The following is a 12,195-nucleotide window of genomic DNA, read 5'->3' as shown; positions in this document are numbered from 1 at the left end:
CGATTCTGGGATTTCAGGTTTTTGTTTCACCGAATCCATGATTCTCAAATTTTGTGATTCTGTGATTCTAACATATTATTATTTATTTAACAATATGTATTTTGTTCAAGGACTCCTTTCTGCAGGCATAGTGCCAGGAGCGAGGGGTTCAGTAGAGAAAAGGTGACCGCCTGTTTCTGCCTTCCTGTAGCTCATTTGGCTGATGGGGACACAGGTAAGCCCATGGGCATATGTGATACATTGCATAGTGAGCAGTCATGTGGGGAGGCACAGGAATTGGGGATAGGGAGTGGAAGTGGAGAAAGAGGCACTAACCCAGCCTCCTTGAGAGGGGTGTGAGCAGAAATTCCTTCCCAGAGGAGACAGGAAGAGAGAGGGAGGATTCCAACCAAAGAAGGTGGCGCTGGTGCACACCACACTTGGTGATCCAAGTGGAGGGAACAGCAAGTGCAAAGGTCCAGGGGTTAGGAAGAGAGAAAGAGTGGATAATATCTGGTGAGATGAGGTCTGTATGAGTTGGTGTAGAGTCGGTGGAGGGGTGCTGGAGAGCAGCAGAGTAGCAAGAGACTATGGCCAGGTGACAGAGGACCTAGTAAACCATGTTAAGGAGTTTGAACTTTATCCTGAGGGCAAAAGGGGAGCCAGTGAAGGGTTTTAAGGCGAAGAGTGGCATAGTGTGCCTAGAGTCTGGAAAGTTGCCTCAGCTGCTGCGTGCAAGTTTGGGAAGAGGAGAGCCCAGAGAGAAGCCTGGAACAAGACCCCAGGTGAGAGAAGAAGAGACCTAAACAGATGGGAGATGGGCCAAAGAGAGCTGTTTTATTCATGGTGTGGTGAAAGGATGGGGGGTGTGTGGATTATACTGCTAACCTGTGAGTCTGGGTCTCCTGGACCTCATGACTTCTCTGATTCTTGGATTCTGTGCTCAACACTCCATAATTCTTCATCCCAAGATGCCTGTTGATATCACTTTGCATTGACAATCCCTGACCTCACACTGCCCTATACCCCACCCCCTCTTTTTTGAGCCTGTTTTCCTTGTTTGCAAAGTGGGTCACCAACACCTTCCTTGCAGAGCAGCCAGAAAGTGAGAGCTGGTGCGTGGTCCATCCTTGTACAAAGCAGGCATCTGGTCCATGGGAGGCATGTTTGCCCTAAATGCATGATATACAGGCATTTCCTGGAAGGAAGTGGGTCTTGAGAGAAAAAGAGAGATCAGCATGGAAGAGCAGAGGTAAGGAAAAGCCCTGTTGTTGTCTGCTCCCAGTGACCTGGGTTGCTCTGGCTTCCAGGCTTCTGGCTGGGCATTTGGTTCCCAGATTTAATTGTTTGCTGGTATACCAGTTGGCTGTAGGACTCCCCACATCTGTCACCTGCTGGCCCTCCCAGATCTTCCTTCTGGTTCTAAACTCTCCCTGGGGCTGCAGATACCTGCAGGGGGTAGCCAAGCAGGATCTGGTCTTTCCTGGGCAGGTCTGAGCCAGGCCAAGCACCATGCAACTTGCTTCCAACCCACCTACCCATCCCGCAGTATTCCCTTCTTAGGCAACTGTTCCATTGACTCAAGCAAGAGCAGGTCTTTGGAGACAGAAACCTCACTTGTCTCCCCAAAACAAGCACGTGGTCTCTGGAACCACACCCAAGGCTAATGTGTGTTCCTGTGTTACAATGTGCTTCTTGTCAGTGGTTCAGCTTTCACTCAGTTTAATCCACAAAACATCAGTTGAACAACACAACTGTGGGCAAACCCCACAGGGCTGGCAGGATCCTTGGAGACTCACTGCTTGCTTGGAGGAGGAAATGGGAAGCCACAGAGCGTTTGGTGACGGGTTGAGCTGAGAGCCCAAAGCCAGAACTCCTGGTCCATCTCTTTGCACACAGTAGGGGTTCCACAAACACCCATGAAATTAAGTCAGATTAGGAGTTTATACATTTCCCAGCTACCATTTGCCTTGATTGTTTCTAGAAGGTGGTAAGAGACTGGAGAGAAAGGTGGCCTCTGGGGAGGTGAGTTGGGTAGTTGGGGTCAGGGGTGGGAGAAGGACCTACTTTTCATTTTATGCCCTTTTGTACCATTGGAGGGTTTATATTTTTACCCAATGCTCATAGATCAGAGTCAATCAATCGAACAAACAATCATAATTAAATAAACAATGAAGTGAGCCAGGCTCTTTTGTAACTCCGTGCCTTTGTACGTGCTGTTCCCGCTGGTGGAAATGCCCTTTCCCGGTCTACCCCACCTGGAAAACTGCACAAGTTACAAGACTGAACTCAGATGCCCAGTGTCTGGGGCCTGCTGCCACTCCCTGTGACGGTTATCTTCCATTCGCCCACCACCTCGGCATGCCCTCATCTGCCCTGCTCTGTGCCCTGGGAGGCACCCACGCCTCCTGACTCCTTACTGGATCTGGCAGAGGGAGGAGTCAGTGGTAGATTAAAGGGCAAGATGACAAAGAATGAGGTGTTGATGTGACCCGTCACCACCCGATTTTGCCTTCATCTTCATGGGGGCTACATTTCTCCAAGACCTTCGCTCTTGCCTTGGCCTTGCTTCTACAGTTCCAGCTCTCCCCGGGAGCACCAACACTGTTCCCTGTCTTGCCCCTTCAAGCTTTGGGGTGATGACAGCTTCCCACTGTTTCTAGTCCCTGGGTGCCTCGATATTCCTTAAAGTTTCCCCGAGCCTGCCCATATACTTCCTTCATTAAATTTGCTTCAGTTAAGTCATTGGTTCCCTACCTGGAATACTTCTGCCCCTCAGGGGACAGCTGGCAATGTCTGGAGATATTTTTGGCTGTCATTGCTGGTGTGGGGGTGCTACTTTTTTTACTCCTAGTTGGGGGTGGGGGACCAGGAATGCTGCTGTTTATCCTAGAGTGCACAGGACAGCCTCCCACAACCGAAAATTGGCCCCAATATTAATGTTGCTGAGTTGAAAAACCCGGATTTGTACCCCTGAGATGCTAAGCGCTCCCTCCTGGGAGCCTGGGAGTTCCCAGCTGGGGATTCTGGACACCGGTGTCCCTCACTGCACTGTGACCCACTCAATCAACTCTTAATGACAGAGAGATGAAAAGACCCAGTCTTTGTCTTCAAGCCACCCCCTGTACAGTGGGGAGAGAACCCCGGGAGCTGGGTCCCTTACCAGACTCAAGTACTTGAGGGCAAGGTCTCTGTGTCATTCACCACATAGCCCTAGGGGTAGGAGACATTTGCTGATTCAATCAAATAATCCTTCCACAATGTTTTAAAACAGGCTACAGCCAACAAGGGTCTAGACTCAGTGACTAAACGAGACCCAGGGAACCTGGGTGTTTTGTGTTTTTTTTTTCCCCCTGTAACAGAAGTTTCAGGGAAACCACAGTTAGGCAAATACATATTGAATGAATGATAGTCCTGGAGATATGGGTGCAAGGGTAAGATAGAAAGCGAGAAAGCAAGCACGTGTCTTCTCTCTTAAATGGGTGTCATAGTAGAACCCACCTCCTAGGATTACTGTCAGAATCAAATGAAGGGAAAGCACTTAGTATGTTACTCAGTGCCTGGTGAGCACAAAAGAAACTGTATCTGTCAGCTGTCTGGAGGAAGTGATGGAGGAGACTCGTCCAGGTGGGGGCTGCCACAAAGAGGGCGCTCCTTTGCATCTCTGGGCATCTATAAAATGGGCAAAAGTAAGCAAGATTAGTGCTTTGCAGAAACTGTATCATAAGGGATGCTTAAATGGGGCATGTGATTCAAATACTATTTTCAAAACCAAATCTATAATTTAATACATTTAATCCATAAATAATATTAATTAATTCATTAATAATTTAATAAAAGTAAAAGGCCCAGTCTGTTAAATGACAGTGAGCTATAACTGTCAGACAGGGTTAAAGTGACCAATCCATCTTTTTTTTTGCCTGCGACCTTGCCTGTTTTAGCAGTGAAAGTCCTGTGTTCTGAAAATCCCCTCCGTCTCAGGCAGGCTGAGAGGGTGCGTCTCCCTAGCAGGTCAGATGATCAGTCTGCCTCCATGATTTTTAAAATAATAAATAGCTAACATATATTAAATGTTTACTCTGTGTTAGTTGCTTTTCTAATGACCTTATAAGTATTATCTTATTTAATCTTTGTGAGATAAATATTATCAGCATCCTCTTTGTACAATGGCACCAGAGAGGTTTTGTAATTGCCTGAGGATACACAGCTCCCAAGTAATGGAGTCATGATTTGATTCCAGGTTGTCTGGGTCCAGTGTATCCACATTTAACAATGACCTCTATGAGACCTATAAATTTATTTTATATTTTTAAAGATTTTATTTATTTGTTTGACACAGAGAGAGCGAGTGTGGAAGACAGAGAGCCAGCATAAACAGGGGGAGTGGCCGAGGGAGAGGGAGAAGCAGACTGCCCACTGAGCAGAGAAGTGGGGCTTGATCCCAGGACCCTGGGTTCATGACCTGAGCCAAAGGCAGACGCTTAACCAACTGAGCCACTCAGGCGCCCCCATATGAATATATTTTAAAAGAAACTTTGAGATGATAATGGTATTAGTAATAGTGATAATGATGATGGTGGTGGTAGTAGAAATATCCTTTTAAAACATGTTTTCAAATAATCATAATGATAATACATTTTTTGGAGCCCTTGGATATTCATCCCAATGTTTAATCCAGTGGAGACAGTTTAGGATTCTAATTTAGGCTGCTGGAGCAGCCTAAAGATCTGAAGGTCTCAGGAAAAAAGGGCCACCTCTGCGGGATTGTAGCTGGAGTGGAAGACTCAGATATTTACAAGTAATTCACTAGCAGGGTTTCGGGGTGGGGGGGGCTGCTGGCTGGCTGCTGTTCTTCATCGGGGGCCCCTGACAAGGTGGTGATGGTGTTCTCTTCGTGAGGATTACTGAGCTGTCCACCTAGACTTTGTGCATTTTCAAAATGCATATTTTAAACATTACATAAAACTTTCAAGGCACACATACACACAGATTGTTACCGTTTGGAAATTTGTCTCTGGGTGAAGCAGACATGCCTTTGGATGCGAAGGAAACCAAATACTGAAACAATTGGATTTTGGGGGCTGGCTTCCCTGCAGGAAGTGACCGATGGCTCTTTGATGAAAAGATGCAAATACAGCGATTGTCAGGTGTGCCCTTTTTGGAAGTGGAGGTATTTAATAAAAAAAAAATTGTATACAATTTATCCATCAGGCTTTCCTGGGAAAAGGGTTTCGTGGCTAACATTTAAAATGTGAGAACCTTAAGGTTCTAAAATTCTGCCTCTGAGAAGCAGGCTTCACACGGCAGGACGGGTTTGGGGGTGATTCACCCGCAGGGTTGGGTGGCAAGGGAGTGCCCGCCCTTGGGGGTAGAGGGAGGACCCAGGAGCCACCGGGGCCACCTCTTCAGGGGCGTGTCTCCACTTACAAAGGGCCTTTTCATCTGTAGTCATCTCTTCAGCAAACATCCAAGCACCTACTCTGTACCAGCTTACAGGGCTTAACGTCCATCCGGTCATCACAAAGACGGAACTACCAGCAGTGGCGGCGCCGGGACCCTCATTGGTCTCTACCCTGCCTCCCAAACCACCCAACCCACCCCTTCTCCCGGCCCTCCTGGGCCACCCTAGCTGGTCTTCACCATCCCCAGCTCTGCTGTCGCCACCTCGTTGGTCTCCTTGTCCCACTCGGATCCCTAAATCCATTCTCCATGCTGTTTTTATAAAATACAAATCAGAAGGCCTAACCCCCGCTCTACCCCTAACTCGAGAGTTATACCCATGACGCTAAGTGGTAGCCCACTTACCACAGGCCTCCAATCACCATGGCTTGCTCTCCTTTCTCCCTCTCTCCAGCGTGCGGGTCCTGCCTCAGGGCCTTTGCTCTGGCCCTTCCCTCTGCCTGGACTCCTCTTCTCCCTTATCTTCAATCAGCTGCTGTTTCTCTGATTCAGATGTTGCCACAGATGTCACTGTCCCCCTACTCCCCACGAAGAAACTGGTAACACGGGCCTTTTTGGCTGGATGACGAGTACTGCCTGAATTTCGTACCATGTGTCTATACAAATAAATTGTTAGTTCAAATAAAAATGTCTCCTTGGAGACATTCCTTTCTGGAAAGCAAACTTCCCTGCTTACTTCCTCTTATGGGGCGATGATTTTCCCTTATGAAGTATATAATACAGTTTGTAATTGCCGTGGGTTGTTTTGTTTTGTTTTGAATCTCTTTTTTTAGTTTATTGTCTATCTCCCCCTCGTGAGGACATGGACTTTGCCTTGTCTTACCTACCACCTACTACAGTCCTGGCACATAGTAGGTGCTCAATAAATATTTATTGACCCAGTGATGAAAAGAAGTTGGTGGGGGGCAGGAAGGATGCCTGGGCTGATAATGGAGAGTTACCCTACAAAGCAGGGGGTGGGAGGGTTGGGCATAGCTCCAAGCAGGAGGGAACAGTTGGCAGTTTGAGGGCTCTGAGAAGATCAGGCTGATGGGACCAGGGACAAGAAAGCCAGGGTGTGAGGCAGGCAAGATTACACCCGTGTTACATATGAGAAATCTGAGGCTCACAAAGGGCAAGAGACAGACTCAAGTCGCCCAGTAGGCAAGGACTTGAGGTTAGAATCCAGGTCCCAACTCAAGGTTATGTAGAACCTCATGGTTACCGAGCACCTATATGCACTAATGTATGAAATAAGTACTATTATTACATCCTTATTTGATGGAGAAACTGAAGCACAGAGAGGTTGAGTGACTTGCCCTAGGTCACACAGCTTGGAAGTAGCCAAGCCTCAGGTCTTTCTCTGGCTCCTAAGGCTTCCCTCTTTCCACCTCCCAATTCCCCCACAGCCCTGGCCTCACCCAGAGTTTCAGCTGGGACATGGAGGGGCTATGAGTTAGAACACTGACCCTCTCTGGAGTTTGGGGCAAAACCAGAAGCTTCTCTGAAAACTTCCAGGACTTGGATTCCCCTAACTCCAGACAAAAAGAGAGCAAAACTAGCCCTACTTGCCAGGCTGCTGTGAGAAAAAAAGCGATAAAAAATAATTATGGGACTCGTAAGTGATAAAAAATAATTGTAGGGCTCCTGGCAAACAGCCTGGGCTGTAGAGATACTGACTAACGACAGCAGGAATTTATGGCCCTGTGGGCCCAGTCTTTTAGAGGCTGGGGTGATAGGAGCTGGGGTCATGAGTGGGGTCATAGGCAGAAAACTCCCAGCAGCCCCTTCCTATCCTACCAGCCTGGACAGGGATTTGGGGGTTCCCAGATGGCCATGCCCTCCCAGCCCAGGGGGCCACCATTCATCATCCCTTTCGTTGGGTCTTTTGTCTCTTGCCACTTCTTAGAACCTGTAAACTATTTGTGATTTGGTTCATTCATTAATTCTCAGGGCCCCAGGGGAAAGCAGGACACAGATCTGGATGGTGGAGGTGTAGAGCAAGATCCAGGCACAACGATCCTCCCCTCCCCCTAGAGCCAGAGGACCCCTGCTGAGGGCCAGGGGCCTTGCTTTCCTAGTGGACCCCGGACCCTGGGGTAGGAGGACATGATAGCTGGAACCTGAGTCCCCAAGTCCAAGAACTGTGGTCTCCCCACCACAAAAAAAGAGTGGAAGTGGTTTGTCCCTAGAAGTGTTCACAGCTAATTCTGAAAGACAGCAAACACCCTCCGTAAAACCCCTCCCATTGTTGTTTTTCTAAAAACAAAACCGACATATCCCCAAAGCTCAAATAACACAGAGAGATTCAAAGTTCAAAACACTGAAATTTTACCACCCAGAGACAGACCACCCTCCCCAGAGGTAGCGCTGAAGTACTGAAGCCAAAATGTCACGAGCTAGTGGTCAGCTTTGCTCTGCCTCAGTTTCTCCAACCAGCAAAATTGTCCCATGGCAGCACCTAGCACCCAGGGGTGCTAGGAGAACTGAGCTAACTACTTAGAGAGCACTCAGCACAGCACCGCCACTGTTCCGCTCATGCGTGCTACACCTGCTTGCAGAAGACCCAACAAGATATTCTAGGCAGCTTTCCACGTCTGTAAGCTTATTTAGGGAAGTAAGGTTTTGATTTAAGGGCGGAACAGCTCCCACAGGCAGGACCCCTCCCCACGGTGGGTCCACACTTGCGCCCTCTAGAGGCTGTTTATCTTCTGACTAGATCTGCACCAAGAGCTCTCCGCAGATCCCTAAGGTAATCAGTCCCATGCAGAAGTGTTGAAACTAGGGCTCGCAGACAGCAAGTCACCCGGGGTGACAAAGCTGCGACTTGAGCCTCCTAACATCTCGAGTCCAGAGGCAGAGCTCAAGACTGAGAAACAAGCCCAGAGAAATTCAAGAGGGTCTGGAGTCAGGTGGACGTGACTCTGAATTCCTGTTCTGCTGCTACTAGCTGTGTCACCTTGGGCCAGTGCCTCAACCTCCCTAAGCATCCGTTTTCTCATCTGTAAAATGGGACTGCTGACACCCATCACACAGCGTTGCCACAGAGATGGCTCTGGTCTGGCTAATAGCTGCTGTTTTTGGAACAGCAATGCCTGTGGGGCTCCATGTTAAGTGCTTTCCAGACAGTATTTCATTAAACTAATAAGCATATATTTCATAAGGGCAGGGACTTTGGTTGTTTTGTTCAGTGTATAACTTCAAGGTCTAAAACAGTGTCAGATGTGGGGCGCCTGAGTGGCTCAGTGGGTTAAGCCACTGCCTTCGGCTCAGGTCATGATCTCAGGGGCCTGGGATCGAGTCCCGCATCGTGCTCTCTGCTCTGCAGGGAGCCTGCTTCCCCCTCTCTCTCTCTGCCTGCCTCTCTGCCTACTTGTGATCTCTCTCTGTCAAATAAATAAATAAAATCTTTTAAAAAAAAAACAGTGCCAGATGTATAGTAGATGCTCAACAAAAATTGTTGAATGAATAAATGAGTCCAATTTTCTCGATATCAGTGACAAAAGGGTTCTGTTACTAGGTATGTGACTTTGAGCAAGTTTCTGTCTCTGAACTTCCATTTTCTCCTGGGTCTAATGGGTACAATGACACTGGCAACATTTATTGAGCACCAACTGTGTGCTGGACCCTATTCTAAATGGTTTATAGCTCCCAACAGTAAGTCCCCTTTAAGCCTTATAAACCCTTTGAGGTACTATTATTAGCCCATATTAAGGTTGTCACAGGGAGGCACAGTGAGATTGTCACCAGGTCTCACGAGCAGTAAGACATGGAACCGGAATTCAAATCCACCAGACCTCTGATTCACCTGCAGGGTACACCTGCTTAACACGAATCTCTAGGGCCTAAGACTAACCTTCCCTTCCATCAACAGTAGAAGTAGTAAATATATCGAGGTATACACGTAGAGTGGAATACTAATTAGTCATGAAGAAAGAGTGAATTGCCAATAACTCTAACAACAGGAGTGAATCTCACAATTATGTTGAAAGGGGTCAGTTGTGAAAGACACTGGAGTTGCCAGAAAAAATACGAGATGTTCAGGTGAATTTGAACTTCAGATAAACAGTGAATTTTTTTAGCACAAATATTTCCCAGGTGAAATTCAAATTTGGATGGCATCCTGTATTTTTATGTGCTAAAGCTGGAAACCTAAATATCATATATGTATGGCCCCATTTATATGAAGTTCAAAAAGAAGCAAGAGGAATAAATGATGGTAGAAGTTAGGAAAGAAGTTGTGGGCAGTGGGGGTGGGGGAAAGGTGGCAAGAAAAGTCATATATCTTGATCTGGATATGGGTAACCTGTGTATACACACTTGTAACAATTCACCAAGCTGTACCCTTAATACTTTGTCATTTTAAAAGATTTGTGAATTGTGACTCCTTAGATGTTTAAAAATTCTAAGGAACAATACACTCTATAAAATCCTAAGTAAACAGTATTTGACGGGGTGCTCAAATGAGATAAAGGTTGTGGCACCCTTAGCGCATTTGAGGAGCTCATAGTAAGAACTCAATAAATGTAACCACAGCATTCATATTATTATCATCGTCACTCCCTTTTGTGATTTTCTCTGTCGCAGGTTCATTGGAGCGCCCTCCAGTGTTTACATTTTGTCATAACACCTCAGTTACCACCCTTTAGCCAAGCTTGGAGTCTCGCTGCTTGAAAAGTGCAGTGCTTTTCCTTTTCTTTCGCTCCAGGACACAGAAGAAAGGGCCCAAATCCACATCGAGCTAATGGGTCCCAAGTCCAACTCTAGCCCTGCCGACAATAGCCCCCTGAAGTTCGTGAGAAGGCAAGCAGAAGGTGAGGAACAGGTCTCTGTGTTTCGCTGTCCCAGCACAATCGCGAACATCCTGTTCCCAGGAACTCACATGATCTATTTGAATGTAGCACCGGACAGACTACAAAATGCTTTCACATCAACAGGAATCCCAGCTAGCTTTCAGTGACTGCTTCGTGCTGTGTCACACACCAGGCGAAGAGCTATGGGTCCGTTTCCCCCCACTTTTAATCCTTACCTGGGAGGTATATCTTGTTTGTCGCCTGCTTTCTGCCACCCTCCCCTCCCCAAGAGTATGCTTTGGGCCTCCTTCCATGTCAATAAATATAGCTGGGGCGGTAAGGACTTGATTCAAAGGCTGAGAAACTTAAACAGTCAGCCCCACTGCCCAGGTGAAGATCAGTAATAGTTAACATTTATTGAGTGCTTTATTACACACCAGGCCCTATGCTAATTGGTTAACTCGAACTCTCTCTCATTTGATCCTGGAGGCAATCTCAAGGTAGCTTCTATTATTATTCAGATGAGGAATCTGAAGCTCCTGGAAGTAAAGGAGCCATCGGAGGTCAGACAGATGGACAGCGGGTGTAAATGGCAGAGCTGGAATTCAAAGCCAGGTGGGTCTGATACTGGTCCTGGGCTCTCCACTGGCACATTTGAAGGACAATATGGGGGAGACTGCAAGGGAAGTTCCCCAAGTGGAGCAAGGAGCCACTGACAAAAATCCCAAAGGTAGAAGGGCATTGTGGACCCAAGGCCATGGGAGCGGCCATTTCTGAAAAGCCATAGTTTACCATGGAGGGGATGGAAGTCTTCCTGGAAGTGGTGCCGTTTGGGCTGACTATATATCTCCAGCCCAGAAAGGGGGGCTTTTAATAATTCACCAGCTTCCGAGTGGTTTCACATCAGACTTACGTGGCTTCAAAGACTAATTGCGCCACTCTCCAGTTTAAAAACAAATAAACAAAAACCAGCATTATTGAGACATACTTGATGTACAATGAACAATTCCTATTTAAACTGCGTAATTTTATTTGCTTTGACATATGTGCATACCCATGAACCCATCACCACAATCAAGAGGATGAACGTCTCCATCACCCCAGAAGTTTCCTGGTAGCCTGGTGTAAGCCATCTCCTCCTTATCACACCCATTCCCATCCCCAAGCCACCACGGTCGCCGTGGAATACTTCTCTCTTCACTATAGATTATGTTAACATTTCTGGAACTTTATAGAAATGGACTCATACAAGACGGACCCTTTTTGTTTGGCTTCACCCCTGGGCATAATTACTCTGAGGTTTATCCATATTGTTGCACGTATCAATAGTTTGTTCCTTTTTATTGCTCTTTTTACTTATTATATGTATATAGGTTCATTTATCACACTCCCCTGGGGATGGACATTGTTTTCCCCAGTTGGGGATCATCATAAATACAGCTGCTAAGAACATTCTTGCGCACGTCTCCAAGTGGACAGACACTCTCGTTACCCAGGGCAAGTGCTGAGGAGCGGCTCTGCTGAGTCATGTAAGTGTATGTTTAACTCTTTCAAAAGCCACTGCAAACCATTCTCCAAACTAGCTGTGCTATCTTGCATCCCCACCAGCAGTGTACAAAGAGTCCCAGTTGCCAGGGCGAGGCTTTCTCATGTTGGCCATTCCAAGTGGATGCACCAGTGTCTCTTCTCCTGTGCCCCCCCCCCCCGGTGGTCCTTTAGCCCTTCTGGATCCCAGTTTTCTCCTGTATAGAGCAGAAGTGACCATAACAGCTTTGAAGGGTAGTGAAGACATAGGGAGCGAGCACACAGGGAACATACAGTATCGGGACAAGCAGATCACAGGTGTTTCTAAGAGAGGAGGGTTAATTCTAACCCATGGTCCAGGGCCTTACCCCAAGACACACCTTCAAAGCAGAGGGTAACAGCTGCCTCCTTCAGTGTGGAGTCAGGGCTCCTAGCCCAGAGGAATAGGAGAGACAGTGAC

The 12,195-nt window shown here is 47.2% G+C and overlaps 1 protein-coding gene across 6 annotated transcripts in view; it reads left to right on the top strand.

Moving 5' to 3' along the window:
* Window positions 1–484: 484 nt before the first annotated feature.
* Window positions 485–12,195, top strand: part of TTPAL (alpha tocopherol transfer protein like) — a 36,102-nt gene continuing 24,391 nt past the window's right edge. The window contains exons 1-5 of one of the 6 annotated variants that reach the window (XM_044262991.1): window positions 485–764; window positions 1,078–1,231; window positions 10,127–10,232; window positions 10,733–10,826; window positions 11,585–11,740. The gene's annotated coding sequence lies outside the window, so the exon portion shown is untranslated. Of the gene's footprint in view, window positions 765–1,072; window positions 1,232–10,126; window positions 10,233–10,700; window positions 11,336–11,584; window positions 11,741–12,195 lie in introns of all 6 variants that reach the window. The other 5 variants (XM_044262987.1, XM_044262990.1, XM_044262989.1 and 2 more) reach the window with 5 other exon arrangements.

The sequence above is a fragment of the Neovison vison genome, chromosome 8, assembly GCF_020171115.1.
Source record: "Neovison vison isolate M4711 chromosome 8, ASM_NN_V1, whole genome shotgun sequence".
Lineage (NCBI taxonomy): Eukaryota > Metazoa > Chordata > Mammalia > Carnivora > Mustelidae > Neogale > Neogale vison.
The sequence above is the reverse complement of the archived record's forward strand: the minus strand, read 5'-3'. Positions and strand labels throughout refer to the sequence as shown.